Raw genomic sequence first — 14542 nt, 5'->3', positions numbered from 1 at the left:
AGTGTCCGCCCGCTGGCAAGCTGCCAGCAGTTATACGATAGGAGCCCCAGGAGGACATAAATCACCTACGAACTATACAGCATAACCATGCTACCCCGCACTGGAAAAACGGAAAACTCATTCCGAGATGAAGAGAGCGAGAGAGAACTTCTCCGATGCGGGCTCGAAATAGAACTGATCACATATCTTTTCCTACACGTGACACTCTCGGATCAGGGCATACTTTATCCTCGAGGCGTCAGTTAATGTTCCTATCTTACTTTTATAATTTCTTTTAATTAGTAGGAAAACCTCAAATCCTTCCTTGCCTGAACGATATGTTTCGAAGCGAAAACTATCTGATTATTGCTAGCAAGCTTTCCTTTAGTTTACTACTTTTCCGCCTTTTGATTTTGAAATGATCGATTTCTGCAAATCACAAACACTGCGTAAAGTCGGATGCGAATCCCGACGCGCCTGTTATGTGCACCTCAATGCACACTTAGCTGAAACAAAATGTTAACTAGTGTAGTAAAACCGTGTCAAACCAAAAGCAGAACAATCTTCCTCGAAGGGAGAGGTCGATGCAAAAAATGAAGTCAATAAAAACATCAAATGTACTGAAACTACCACAGAGTTCTATTGATTCTGTCGTGTATTTCATTGTGAAAGCTACTCACAAACACTTACAGTTTCCGTAGTGTACACGAAGAAAGTCCCCGGTTCGAACCCGAGGGGAAACAGAGAGACACAATTTACATCCAAGAGATTTTTTAGAACGACCCTCATGACGATCACCCCAAATAAGATCGATGTTGCATAACAATAGAAAAAGAAGGACAACAAGCACACAAGTTCAATGGGCTTCAAAGTAAATGTGTAGGTTTAGGAATTTCCAAAAACCAACAGGTTTAATTTTGGGGATCGATGTGACATGTGAGAGGACACAGTGGTGATTACTAACCAAAACAATAGAAGTTTCCGTGGTGTAGCGGTTATCACATCCGCCTAACACGCGGAAGGCCCCCGGTTCGATCCCGGGCGGAAACAATTGTTTTGATCTACGTTTTTGGAACTGAGCTGGTTTGAAGCTTTGGCAAAAGGCTGGAACGAGCCAAAACAATAGACGTTTCCGTAGTGTAGCGGTTATCACGTCTGCTTCACACGCAGAAGGTCCCCGGTTCGAGCCCGGGCGGAAACAGATAGACACAATTTACATCCAAGAGATTTTTTAGAACGATCCTCATGATGATCACCCCAAACAAGATCGTTGTTGTATAACAAAAGAAAAAGAAGGACAACAAGCACACCAGTTCAATGGGCTTCAAAGTAAACGTGTAGGTTTTGGAATTTCTAAAAACCAACAGGTTTAATTTTGGGGATCAATATTACATTTGAAAGGACACAGTGATGATTACAAACCGAAACAATAGAAGTTTCCGTGGTGTAGTGGTTATCATATCCGCCTAACACGCGGAAGGCCCCCGGTTCGATCCCGGGCGGAAACAATTGTTTTGATCTATGTTTTTGGAACTGAGCTGGTTTGAAGCTTTGCAAAAGGCTGGAACGAGGCAAGTAAACGAGGCGGTTATCACGTCTGCTTCACACGCAGAAGGTCCCCGGTTCGAGCCCGGGCGGAAACAGATAGACACAATTTACATCCAAGAGATTTTTTAGAACGATCCTCGTGATGATCACCCCAAAGAAGATCGTTGTTGCTTAACAATAGAAAAAGAAGGACAACAAGCACACAAGTTCAATGGGCTTCAAAGTAAACGTGTAGGTTTTGGAATTTCCAAAAACCAACAGGTTTAATTTTGGGGATCGATGTGACATTTCAGGGGACACATTGATGATTACAAACCAAAACAATAGAAGTTTCCGTGGTGTAGTGGTTATCACATCCGCCTAACACGCGGAAGGCCCCCGGTTCGATCCCGGGCGGAAACAAATATTTCAATGGGCTTCAAAGTAAACGTGTAGGTTTTGGAAATTCCAAAAACCAACAGGTTTAATTTTGAGGATCGATATGACATTTGAGAGGACACATTGATGATTACAAACCGAAACAATAGAAGTTTCCGTGGTGTAGTGGTTATCACATCCGCCTAACACGCGGAAGGCCCCCGGTTCGATCCCGGGCGGAAACAATTGTTTTGATCTACGTTTTTGGAACTGACCTGGTTTGAAGCTTTGGCATAAGGCTGGAACGAGCCAAAACAATAGACGTTTCCGTGGTGTAGCGGTTATCACGTCTGCTTCACACGCAGAAGGTCCCCGGTTCGAGCCCGGGCGGAAACAGATAGACACAATTTACATCCAAGAGATTTTTTAGGACCCCAAAGAAGATCGTGGTTGCTTAACAATAGAAAAAGAAGGACAACAAGCACACAAGTTCAATGGGCTTCAAAGTAAACGTGTAGGTTTTGGAATTTCCAAAAACCAACAGGTTTAATTTTGGGGATCGATGTGACATTTCAGGGGACACATTGATGATTACAAACCAAAACAATAGAAGTTTCCGTGGTGTAGTGGTTATCACATCCGCCTAACACGCGGAAGGCCCCCGGTTCGACCCCGGGCGGAAACAAATATTTCAATGGGCTTCAAAGTAAACGTGTAGGTTTTGGAAATTCCAAAAACCAACAGGTTTAATTTTGAGGATCGATATGACATTTGAGAGGACACATTGATGATTACAAACCGAAACAATAGAAGTTTCCGTGGTGTAGTGGTTATCACATCCGCCTAACACGCGGAAGGCCCCCGGTTCGATCCCGGGCGGAAACAAATATTTCAATGGGCTTCAAAGTAAACGTGTAGGTTTTGGAAATTCCAAAAACCAACAGGTTTAATTTTGGGGTTCGATATGACATTTGAGAGGACACATTGATGATTACAAACCGAAACAATAGAAGTTTCCGTGGTGTAGTGGTTATCACATCCGCCTAACACGCGGAAGGCCCCCGGTTCGATCCCGGGCGGAAACAATTGTTTTGATCTACGTGTTTGGAACTGACCTGGTTTGAAGCTTTGGCATAAGGCTGGAACGAGCCAAAACAATAGACGTTTCCGTAGTGTAGCGGTTATCACGTCTGCTTCACACGCAGAAGGTCCCCGGTTCGAGCCCGGGCGGAAACAGATAGACACAATTTACATCCAAGAGATTTTTTAGGACCCCAAAGAAGATCGTTGTTGCTTAACAATAGAAAAAGAAGGACAACAAGCACACAAGTTCAATGGGCTTCAAAGTAAACGTGTAGGTTTTGGAATTTCCAAAAACCAACAGGTTTAATTTTGGGGATCGATGTGACATTTCAGGGGACACAGTGATGATTACTAACCAAAACAATAGAAGTTTCCGTGGTGTAGCGGTTATCACATCCGCCTAACACGCGGAAGGCCCCCGGTTCGATCCCGGGCGGAAACAAATGTTTTGATCTACGTGTTTGGAACTGAGCTGGTTTGAAGCTTTGGTAAAATGACTGAAACGAGGCAAAACAATAGACGTTTCCGTAGTGTAGCGGTTATCACGTCTGCTTCACACGCAGAAGGTCCCCGGTTCGAGCCCGGGCGGAAACAGATAGACACAATTTACATCCTAGAGCGTTTTTGAAATGATCCTTATTTCGATTATCCGAAAGATAATCTAGTTTAATTTCTGGGATCAATATGACATTTGAAAGGACTCATTGATGATTACAAACCAAAACAATAGAAGTTTCCGTGGTGTAGTGGTTATCACATCCGCCTAACACGCGGAAGGCCCCCGGTTCGATCCCGGGCGGAAACAAATGTTTTGATCTACGTGTTTGGAACTGAGCTGGTTTGAAGCTTTGGTAAAATGACTGAAACGAGGCAAAACAATAGACGTTTCCGTAGTGTAGCGGTTATCACGTCTGCTTCACACGCAGAAGGCCCCCGGTTCGATCCCGGGCGGAAACAAATGTTTTGATCTACGTTTGTGGAACTGATCTGGTTTGAAGCTTTGGTAAAATGACTGAAACGAGGCAAAACAATAGACGTTTCCGTAGTGTAGCGGTTATCACGTCTGCTTCACACGCAGAAGGTCCCCGGTTCGAGCCCGGGCGGAAACAGATAGACACAATTTACATCCAAGAGATTTTTTAGAACGATCCTCGTGATGATTACCCCAAAGAAGATCGTGGTTGCTTAACAATAGAAAAAGAAGGGCAACAAGCACACAACTTCAATGGGCTTCAAAGTAAACGTATGGGTTTTGGAATTTCCAAAAACCAACAGGTTTAATTTTGGGGATCAATATGACATTTGAAAGGACACAGTGATGATTACAAACCAAAACAATAGAAGTTTCCGTGGTGTAGTGGTTATCACATCCGCCTAACACGCGGAAGGCCCCCGGTTCGATCCCGGGCGGAAACAATTGTTTTGATCTACGTTTTTAGAACTGACCTGGTTTGAAGCTTTGGCAAAAGGCTGGAACGAGCCAAAACAATAGACGTTTCCGTAGTGTAGCGGTTATCACGTCTGCTTCACACGCAGAAGGTCCCCGGTTCGAGCCCGGGCGGAAACAGATAGACACAATTTACATCCAAGAAATTTTTTACAATGATCCTCATGATGATCACCCTAAAGAAGATCGTTGTTGCTAAACAATAGAAAAAGAAGGACAACAAGCACACAAGTTCAATGGGCTTGAAAGTAAACGTATGGGTTTAGGAATTTCCAAAAACCAACAGGTTTAATTTTGGGGATCGATGTGACACTTGAAAGGACACATAGATGATTACAAACCAAAACAATAGAAGTTTCCGTGGTGTAGCGGTTATCACATCCGCCTAACACGCGGAAGGCCCCCGGTTCGATCCCGGGCGGAAACAGGTGTTTTTTTTCATGAAGCAAAGTATTTCGCTGGTGTAATCTTTTGTGGTGGTTGTAAACGTTTTGTTCAGGTACGGCCTAAACATGAATGCAAACGGATAGAGTACATTCATGGTTTGGTTGGTCGCCTAAATGTATGCTCACGAAGCTTTTGCAGTTTCCAGCTTTTTAGCGTACAACTTGCATTCGGTTTATGTGGTAGCGCCAGCATAAAACATCGCTTGCATAAAAGCAACATATTGGGTATGCAAAAAGTACGATGGGGATTTTTATTTATGAGTGATTCAAGCAACTCGCTAAGGTTTTTTGAGGTTTTTGTTTGTGTAAACGAATTTTTTTACTCGATCGGTCATTTAAATAAGAAAGGTTAGTCATCAGCGGTTTGTTTTCGTTTGGTATACTCACTTAAAAAAAGGGTTCAGTTCCAAATTCTTCCAAAAAGCACCCATCACGGTGTCCCGCTTCAACCCGCATCTAATTGCCGGTTGTTGTATGCCATCTCATTGGGGAAAACGGTTAGGTAAATAGCATTGCTTGTCAAACTAATTAAGTGAACGATAATCAGACGATTGCGACGAAAGGTAGACCTGCCACCCAACAGATAAGGGCAGATCCTTAGGAAAGTAATGCCGAGCAGTAAACGATTTGAGCAGGAGTTATGCAGCTGATTTGAAATTCAGGCGATAATTAACGGTCCCAACGGTAGCAAAATTGACAGCCGGCTCTGAGCAGGAATGTTAATCGATATTTCCATCTGCATGTGATCTCACCATGTTTGTTAATTAATTTAAATGATCGAATGCATCCAAGCACATACGAATCAGATTAAGTAGAACTCAAATAGGAAAACACGTCGGCAAAAGATTACCGTACATAACATAAGCTACAGTTTTAAGCAAGCTGTAAAAGACCCTCAGAACCGAACGGTAGAAGATTGCCACCGGTTTGCTCGAGAATTAGCTGGCCGACCATTTTGGCACGTTACAATTTAGTGATCTATAGCCGAGAGCATCGCGACGTTTGAAGCATTCTCACCAACACCGGTGGAGGCATTCGCAAATCAAGCTGATCGCGTATCGACCGACGAATAAGGTAGTAATTAGTGTTTGACTGGTCGCTTATTATTATTTCGCAACTGCCGCTACCATTCAATAGCTGTTCGGCTTCGATCTTTGTAGTATCGGAGTGGTTTTTGCCTTCCTTTTCCCTGTCCAGCTTGCCGAAGGCATCACAAGATGGACGCAATACCATTGCTTACAACACGCTTCCAAATAAGTTTGCTGAGTAGATCAACGACTGTTTGTGATATATCCAAAGGGTTTGTTTAATAAAATATGTGCTAAAAATATAAAACTACAGAAAAGAAATGCGAACCATACTAAATGTGTTCTAAGGAAATCCGTGATGGTTGAATAATTTTATTTGGTACGATATTTACATGTAAACTGTCGGACAAATACCTCCACTTGGATGCGTTGGCATGCAGACTCACGCACTGCTGGCTGATTTATTATGACTTAATTAGAGCAAAATCTGCAACCCGCTCTCGATGCGTGGCGTGCGGTAAAGTTTTGGTACCGCTCGGCGGACAATTTCTTTCCATTACTATAATTAGTAAAAGCTGTCACTCGCGCGGTCAGTGTGCTCATGCAAGGCGACACATTCCGGGCGCAATCGAGCGTAGGGCCGTCGAAGAAAAGCTGTCCACAACTGTGCGTTGCCATCACCTTCTCCGCTGGACTGAAAAACTTCTCCAACGAAACCGAACGATTCGTTAAACTAAACCACTAACCTGGTTGCTGAACTAGCTAACTAAACCAAGCCGGTTTTTGTGCGCGGGGAAAAATGTGAAAAAAGAATTGAAAAGAAAATTAAACGGGACCAAACCCAGACCCCATTGCTTGGCGACCGACCCGATCCGGCCCACGAAGAACTAAAGCCGCTGGTGGGCTCGGGCGCAAGGAGCAAATCTCAGAATGCAATGGGTGCCGGGTTGTTATTTGTTCACGTTTTTCGCGTCGCGCTCGTGTGATGGGGTGGTTATGTAATTTCACTACAGCACATGGGTCACCGTTTTGGCCGGTGCTGTGGTGGGCCGATCGGTTGTTTAGAGTCACCATCGACACCGTGTGGAATCTTAGCAATGAGCTTCGGCATGTTTCTGTCGGCAGAGGGCAACGGGACGGCGAGCGTCAGATTCTTCTGTCGATGGTGAGATAATTCATTGGACATGAGACATTTTGCCTATCGGTTCGATGCTGCGATCGTTGTTATCTTTCGGTTAATAAATGCATGTAAATGACTTCGTTTGAAAATTTTCCGTCTATCTGATACCAGGTCGGAATTTAAGAAAATCACTCTTTAATAATTGGTTGTAAGGCTTGAGAATCAAAAAAAGTTTTTAAATTTAAGAATAAAATAAGATTTAAAAAATAAATAAATAAAACAACACATATTATCATCAATATAAATCGCGGGGGGTCCGCGACAGCCGAGCGGTAGCGCCGGTTAGAAAATCGGCCCATGAGCGCCGAGGCTCACCACCTCGACGGCGTGGGTTCGAATCCCAACCGAGACCGGACCCTCCCCTGTACGAGAGGACTGACTATCCACGTACGTACAACAGGGAAACAAGTCTCGTAAGCCCTTAACGGGCAGGCATGACCAAGAGGTCGTTTACGCCAAGAAGAAGAAGAAGAAGATATTATCATTAATTAACATAACATTAAAACATTATTATCTTGGAAACAAAGTGTAATTACAACAATTGAAAAATTTACTCAAAATAAAATGCTTGAAAAATTTACTCAAATTTGAAAATTAAGGTATGGTAATTGAGGATTTCGTTTTTTATAATGTAAATTAATGTGATGATTAATTCATGTTAGTAAAAAAATCTCTAAAATCCAAAGAAGCTCAATTAGAAGAACTAGAAGATCGCCAAATGGGCACCACGGGAAATGGGCGATGTCGGAAGAGAAACAATTGAATAGAAATCGCTATTGCTGCTTCTGTCTTTTTCTATACTGGGAGTCGTCAGAATAACATTTTATGGAATAGGAATTCAAAGTTTTCCGGAAATATAGTTGTTAAGAATTAAACAGACACCAATTTGAACAAACATATTTTGAAGTTTTCTTCGTTGGAAAAAAACGAACTGATTTAATTGCCACACCAGGTCCTATTCAACAAAAACGTGATGATCTTCACAGCACTATCACACTAGGGCTGATTAATGATACACACTGTCAGCACGATAAATACCTAAGCCACAACAACGCGATGAAAAATTATGTCCCATCCCACTATCTTATTCTTCGCCTCGGCGTGGGTTGCAATTTTGTAGCAGATTTCGATGCAGACCCAGTGGCTCGCGGTTCGCCAACAGAAGGCCATCGGAATCTCGCAGGGCGGTACGTTTTTGATGATGATTATGATGAACGTTGGAGCGGACAGAGGTGGTAGCGTTTGGGTAGATGCAACCCCGGCCCCCGATCGCGCTCCGATTGCTCTCGTTTCCATCTCGCCTAATGGTCATTAGTCGATACCTTTTAAGTGTCTTGGCTCGGAAGCCGCCCGGGTGATGCTTTTCCGCTGGCAAAAAGGCTGAATGTGCGGAGCGAAAGAAATGCTGCGTCGCTTAAAGACGCACGAGGATCGGTGTGCATCGTGTGAGTGCACAGTGCGAAGTAAGAAAAAATGGATTCCGACAGTGCAATGTTCCATTTAAGTACTGCTGTTCCGAGACGATTCGTTGCTCTCTCGCTCCAATCGTTCGCTGGCTGCCTCGGATCATATGATTTCCATTTACCGATTCATTAACCTGATTTTTCCCAATCGCATGATGTCAGTGGTGCACTTTCGTTGCAACCGAAACCGGGTAGACGGTTGACCGACCGCAACGAGATGGCTTCACCGGACGGGCTGTCTGGCGAACCCGCGTGAGACAGGCCAAGCCGTTTGACGGCTGTCTAGAAGCAGATCACCACCGCTACCCCCAGTCCTCGCCGTTGCGATTGTGATCGTTGGGTGAGTTTTTCATTTGCTTTCTGCCTCGGATCGGATCGGACCGATAGCGGGAGAGAACGCGACTTTGTGACACTCCACTGCTGCTCCACTGACCGACTCCGGCACGGACAAGCACACGCGGTGGGAAACCTGACCCATTTTCCCCGCAGTTTCGTTCGTTAAAGTTCGACCCCGCCGCGTGCGTTCACCGGCTCTCGCACGACGTATACGATGTAGTATATTTATACGACGGCACCCAACGCCGTTCGCTGGTTCCCCTTCAATCGATCGCTCATCGCGTGCGCTCGGATGCGGATTATGCAATGTCCGCCCGCGTGACACTGTCACACGCGGCCTCATACTGCGGGCCCTTTTTCCCTCCCCCCCCCCCGCCATCCCCTGCTCTGGTGCCCTCCGGCACGCTTGCCACGCTGGACCGTCTGGAGCCACCGAAGCGGGGACCTTTGCGGAACGTAAAATCAAACACGGCAGTCGATTCGCATTGTTTTCCTTCTAGACTCCAGGCTCGTTCTTTTGCGTTCATGGAATGGAAAGTGCTTTTACAACGAGGAAACATTTCGAGAAATTTCCTGATTCGATACAAAAGTAAATTAAAAAGGATCATTATTGTGTAAAAATATAAAACATTCTTATTGATCAGTAATGTATTTTTTAAAAACTTGTTAATTTATGAAACGCCATGATGGCAATCGATCAAAATTAAAGAATAATAAAAAGGTAACAGTAACAAAAAACCTCCAACTTTTTTACAAATGATTTCGATTTGCAAATAATAGGAATCGATAAAAACAACCAAACTTTCTGCCAACAGTAGATTGACTTCGTCCCATAGTGAACTGTCCGGAGGCAAATGGACGATTTCATGAATTTATTTTTAACGTTCATCTGTTCTCGCACAGGCTTGGTAATAGTAAACAGAATGGACTAGGAATTCACGCCCACCCGGTGAGTGTTCGAATTGTCATAAACTGGAAAATTATAGATCATCCTGCCCGAGGGACTCTTGCGCATACGGTCTCTTGGTCATTCGAAGTCCGCCCGCCCGTCGGTGGTCGAGGTCGTGCATCGCTCGACCAAAAAGACATCCCAACATCCAGCCTAGCATTCCGTTTGACGCATGCTGGCGCGTTTGGAGTGCGCGTCTCTTGCCGGCGACATTGCGACATCTCGCGTCTGTCTGACGGTGTCTATCATTGATTGGATGGCGTGTTTCGTACCGTGAGTTATTATTTTCCGATCATTTGCAATAATTAGAATCAAGATCTGACGCTGCTGCTCTTGTGGTGCTGCTTGGGTTCGCTACGACGAGAAAAATCAAAGCAGGGGGTGGAATCGGAACGCCTAACGTCGCCGCATCAATTATCAAATGTTCAGAGGCATGGTTGAGTAATTTGCTGAACACCGCTGCACCCAGCTCGCTTTTCGCGGACAGATTCCGTTGCCGGAATGTTTATGAAACGTTGTGTATGACTGTTTCTCAAGATATTTTATAATAAATATCTTGTTTAAATTATTTAGAACTAGCATGTTGGATCTTTTCGACAAGTTGCGTTCGTGAAAACTTGTAGGATTAAATGCTATTTAGTAAAACCATCCTTATAATACTCAATTCATTCTAAATATGATGGCATAACTAAGCATTCCATGTAACCTTAGAAAATAAATAACTAGCTGACAAGCCTTTTGGTAAGGTCAGGTAATAAACGCAATGCCGATGTTTATGAACTGCATTGACCGATTGCATAACTCACGGGAACATGTTCAGTGGTTCTCGTGTTGCAAAACGGTGCAGCGGAGGTTCGCATGGTTTTGCCCCGACGATCATCGGCTCGAAATGGCCGGAGGTGCACGATCAAGCATCATCTCTGGTGCAGGTGAATATGAGTCACGATTTTCACCAGGCAAAGGCAGTTCCAACGCCAACCCCTTTGTCGGGGAAGAACCACGCAGAGGGGGAGGGTTACAAAGAGAGCCTCGGTTCTGGGTGCGAGTTTCCCACAACCTTTTTGTACACAGGAGACCCACGCTAATGGTTCGATGTCTCGTGGGGGTCTTAGTCGCGTTTCGCGTAGGAAAGAGTCGATAGACGAGAATAAGATGCATTGAAATGAAGTAATTAGACACTTTATACGGACAATTATTGAGTTAAAAACACATCAAGCCCTAGGGTAGCGGATCCGTTTTATGATGTGTTAATGCAAAAAATTTCCTTGTTAGTTTGAATACTTCCAATGAATGTCTTCGGTTGCCCAAAGAAAACCAACATTTGTTCGACATACCGCTCGGGTGGCCACGGTGTCAGTTTCAGTGACACATCGCCACACATCGTTTCGTATGACACTAGAACGGACGATAAAAAAATCTAATCATGCTCGACAACGGTTCAAGAGCGCCTGCCTGCCCCATGCCCCCTGCCATAAAAGACGCCACCTGGCCAAGGTTAGTCGTTCACGGGCATGGGAACCGACGTGCGGCGTGCCCAAACCGATCGTGGACCCTTATTCCGTGGCTCGGATTCCTCGGATCTCTCCGCCGGGCGTCCTCCGTTTGTCGGGGTAGTGGTGGTGATTATACCAGCAAATGCGTGTTTATGTATTTCCTCCCCCTTCGCGCCTTCTTCAGCCCGTTTTCAGATGGTTTTCAACTCCCCTCGAAGCCGTTTGCGCACGGACCTTGTTAGCCGTTGCGCGTGTCCGTTGCGTAATGAGGCATCCCTTTGGGCCGAACGAAAACCCCAGGGCTCCGTCGTTCGATGATGCTGGTCGATGGCAAACGGGACGTGACCATCGAACTCGAACGGTGGGCAGATAAAAAATCTTATAATAAACATCAATCAGCGCGTGTCGGTTCTAGTCGTTAGATGTTGCGCGTTGAAGTGTCGCTGGTCCCCGAGAGCGAAATGATGCAAAAGGCAAGCTTCTCCGAAACTATTTAAAAATATATTAGAGGTATTAAATTGGTACAGTTTATTTTAAATTACCTTATCGATTTTGTAAAATTATGCTTGATGATTTCACGTTCAATAGAAGTAAAAATATCGTTAAAATAGGAAGCCTAAGACATCAAAAATGATATAGTATTCAAACGTGTAAACCTGGATCATTGAGTCCTTCACATTCCGAGTGCAGCAGTTCAAATTTAATGCTTAAGCCATGAAGAAAAAACATTGTTCTACCCCATGCCATCCGCAGAGACGACTACCGTACTCCTTTATGCTAATTCATGTTTCGATCTGCTTTGTCCCGTATTTCACTTTGATTGCTTACTTACTACCCTAAGCTCTTTAAGCTGGTTGTGGGAAAATAATGTTTCCATGCGCGTTGCAAAGAGATTTTTGCTCCCTTGCCAATTTCGAATGTTATGTATCGATTGTTTCTGCACCTGAGCAGCATCGTTAGTGAAACCAGGGGATCGTATACCATGTCGTTGCATTCGATGAGATGCAAATGATGTTGCGGTGCATCGAGTCGGTTTGTCGGTCGGTATGAATAAATCGATAAATTTTGCTACCCTGTCGGTTTGTTGATGTGTAGTTTTTCCTTGTATGCGCCTCCGTTTGCTTTTCGTTTGGTCTCTCGATTTTATTTCTACAAACAAGCCACCAAATGACTTCATTCTAGGAGCTAGCTTATAGTTGGGTAGTTTGAATTACTCAAAATACTGCGGGAGGAAAGCAGAACATACCGAAGCCGTTACGAACGCTCTGCTGTCGAGAATTGATGACAACTGATCGAACTCAAGAGCCGTCACGACTGTCAAACTGTTTGCTCGATCACGCTCGTAGATTGATCGGTGGAATGATCGGTGGTTTCCCAATACGCGAGAGAAACCTTTCAAACGGCGCAGTGAAAACTAAGATGTTCGAAGCTATTAAGTACTATTTTTCTGCGTTCGATGATTTGTTTTTCGATATATCATATTAGTTCTTAGGCAATGTGGAAAATAATAATCAAAATGCTAGTAAAATTAAAGGCATACAAAGAAGTTGCACCATGCAACAGATTATTATTACTGATCTAGATTTGCCACAAGAAATCGTTCACTCGGTTCAAGGATACAAATGAGCGAACCACAGTTTGCTTGCCATTTGAGGTGGTTAGCGATACTGGTTCTATCTAATTACACCATTTCCTTCGTTTCCGGCGTCCGCTGGGGGTTGAAAAACTGATCCAACCGCCACGGAAAGGGTAGCATAGAACATACGAACTTCGGAAGGAAAAATACTGTTGTATCTGTGATGGAAATGTTTTCAGGCTTGTCATCATGTGGTTGTTTTCTTTTCTTTTTCTCCACTCTAATACATAAATGCCACACTGTGAATCGCACGTTGCGGTGTTGGTAATGGTGCCGATGATGGTCTTTTGGTACCGGGTCACAAAGATCCTACCCGAATCTCACGTAGCCTTGTTTTCAGCGGTTGATGATTAATAATCAAAATCGTAATGCAGTCACGATTATGATTATTGCGAGCGCGCTTACTGGCGACCCAGCGGGGAACGCTGTGCTGAACGTCGCTCAGTCCACTCCGAGGAGACGCTCCTCCGAGCCCGAACCGTTGCGATGGGGTTGCGGGAGGGCAGCCATTTTCCGCTAGTACTTGTAGCTTTAAATTACGGCAGATCTTACGGTCCCCGAAAGGTACAAGTCATTCGATGAAGCGATTTGCTCGTACCGGCAAAGTAATTATGTCAACGCGAACCTTGAACCGGTGAACGACTAACGGGGAGGCGCGGCAAATGCCGGGGTGGAACATTTACCCGATGGGGTTATTGTTTCGTGTCGGGGAGATTTATTATCGTGTACTCCCATTCGGAGGCTACCATTTTGCCGCGGGCAAGTTTTGGTTGGTTTTAGCGGGGTTTGGTTCGAGTTTGTTTTGTTAGATAGTTCAAACAATAGATAAAAAATGTGTTGACATAGTATTTTTAGATATCGGGGACGCATTAATTCCTATTTTGCTTGATTAAAAATAAATATTTCTAAATGTCGAGGAATTTGAAATTCAAAGCAAGAATAATGACATTTGCTTGTATTTATAAACAGGGTTCGTCGCTTAGAAATAGAACCTAAAACCAAACGGTAGAGTCTTTTGTTTTACAGCCTCCTCCAGCAGAGTGTAAACCGTTCCCAACTTGTAAACCGCTGTAAGAATCGAAATACCGTAATCATTGATATTATGTTTTTAGATATCAACGACTCATTAAAAATTAAAGAATTTTTCGTGTGTTAAACGAAAATCAAATATTACTAAACGTCGAAGAATTTGAGATGCAAAGCATAATTTTGACATTTGCTTGTTTTTGTAGGCAGGGTTCGTCGCTTGGAAATAGAAGTGAAAAACAAACGGTAGAGTCTTTTGTTTTACAGCCTCCTCCAGGGCAGCAGGGTCTAAACCGTTCCCCACTCGTACACCGTTTTAGGAGCGAAATAAAACTAGATGCCAACCCTCGCGGAGCCCGAAATATTTCGCCAAAAGAGTGGGATGGGCAACCAGTTAGTTGGCAGCGTGGCTACAAACGGTTTGACTTGAGTTGCTCACTTGCTTTACATGTTTGCATCCTTGTTGATGCACAAGCTTTAAACCGGGTGCAGCAAAAGAGAGCAATGCCAGTGCCAACCGAAGTGCGGTTCCGTGCACGATCATGCGGCCGTACATGCAAATCGGCTCGCA

At 44.3% G+C, this 14542-nt stretch overlaps 15 non-coding genes across 15 annotated transcripts; all 15 read left to right on the top strand.

Moving 5' to 3' along the window:
- The first annotated feature begins 1107 nt into the window (after positions 1-1107).
- Positions 1108-1180, top strand: Trnav-cac (transfer RNA valine (anticodon CAC)). Its single transcript has one exon. It is a non-coding gene; the product is annotated as a tRNA-Val (tRNA).
- A 676-nt stretch (positions 1181-1856) lies between these two features.
- Positions 1857-1929, top strand: Trnav-aac (transfer RNA valine (anticodon AAC)). The gene has a single exon. It is a non-coding gene; the product is annotated as a tRNA-Val (tRNA).
- A 127-nt stretch (positions 1930-2056) lies between these two features.
- Trnav-aac (transfer RNA valine (anticodon AAC)) lies at positions 2057-2129 on the top strand. The gene has a single exon. It is a non-coding gene; the product is annotated as a tRNA-Val (tRNA).
- A 78-nt stretch (positions 2130-2207) lies between these two features.
- Trnav-cac (transfer RNA valine (anticodon CAC)) lies at positions 2208-2280 on the top strand. Its single transcript has one exon. It is a non-coding gene; the product is annotated as a tRNA-Val (tRNA).
- Positions 2281-2696: 416 nt separating this feature from the next.
- Trnav-aac (transfer RNA valine (anticodon AAC)) lies at positions 2697-2769 on the top strand. The gene has a single exon. It is a non-coding gene; the product is annotated as a tRNA-Val (tRNA).
- A 127-nt stretch (positions 2770-2896) lies between these two features.
- Trnav-aac (transfer RNA valine (anticodon AAC)) lies at positions 2897-2969 on the top strand. Its single transcript has one exon. It is a non-coding gene; the product is annotated as a tRNA-Val (tRNA).
- Positions 2970-3047: 78 nt separating this feature from the next.
- Positions 3048-3120, top strand: Trnav-cac (transfer RNA valine (anticodon CAC)). Its single transcript has one exon. It is a non-coding gene; the product is annotated as a tRNA-Val (tRNA).
- A 216-nt stretch (positions 3121-3336) lies between these two features.
- Trnav-aac (transfer RNA valine (anticodon AAC)) lies at positions 3337-3409 on the top strand. Its single transcript has one exon. It is a non-coding gene; the product is annotated as a tRNA-Val (tRNA).
- A 79-nt stretch (positions 3410-3488) lies between these two features.
- Positions 3489-3561, top strand: Trnav-cac (transfer RNA valine (anticodon CAC)). The gene has a single exon. It is a non-coding gene; the product is annotated as a tRNA-Val (tRNA).
- A 138-nt stretch (positions 3562-3699) lies between these two features.
- Positions 3700-3772, top strand: Trnav-aac (transfer RNA valine (anticodon AAC)). The gene has a single exon. It is a non-coding gene; the product is annotated as a tRNA-Val (tRNA).
- Positions 3773-3851: 79 nt separating this feature from the next.
- On the top strand, positions 3852-3924 carry Trnav-cac (transfer RNA valine (anticodon CAC)). The gene has a single exon. It is a non-coding gene; the product is annotated as a tRNA-Val (tRNA).
- A 79-nt stretch (positions 3925-4003) lies between these two features.
- Trnav-cac (transfer RNA valine (anticodon CAC)) lies at positions 4004-4076 on the top strand. Its single transcript has one exon. It is a non-coding gene; the product is annotated as a tRNA-Val (tRNA).
- Positions 4077-4310: 234 nt separating this feature from the next.
- Positions 4311-4383, top strand: Trnav-aac (transfer RNA valine (anticodon AAC)). The gene has a single exon. It is a non-coding gene; the product is annotated as a tRNA-Val (tRNA).
- A 78-nt stretch (positions 4384-4461) lies between these two features.
- Trnav-cac (transfer RNA valine (anticodon CAC)) lies at positions 4462-4534 on the top strand. Its single transcript has one exon. It is a non-coding gene; the product is annotated as a tRNA-Val (tRNA).
- A 234-nt stretch (positions 4535-4768) lies between these two features.
- On the top strand, positions 4769-4841 carry Trnav-aac (transfer RNA valine (anticodon AAC)). Its single transcript has one exon. It is a non-coding gene; the product is annotated as a tRNA-Val (tRNA).
- The last annotated feature ends 9701 nt before the right edge of the window (positions 4842-14542 follow it).

Source organism: Anopheles ziemanni, chromosome 2 (assembly GCF_943734765.1).
Source record: "Anopheles ziemanni chromosome 2, idAnoZiCoDA_A2_x.2, whole genome shotgun sequence".
Lineage (NCBI taxonomy): Eukaryota > Metazoa > Arthropoda > Insecta > Diptera > Culicidae > Anopheles > Anopheles ziemanni.
This window is presented reverse-complemented; position numbering and strand designations above follow the sequence as displayed.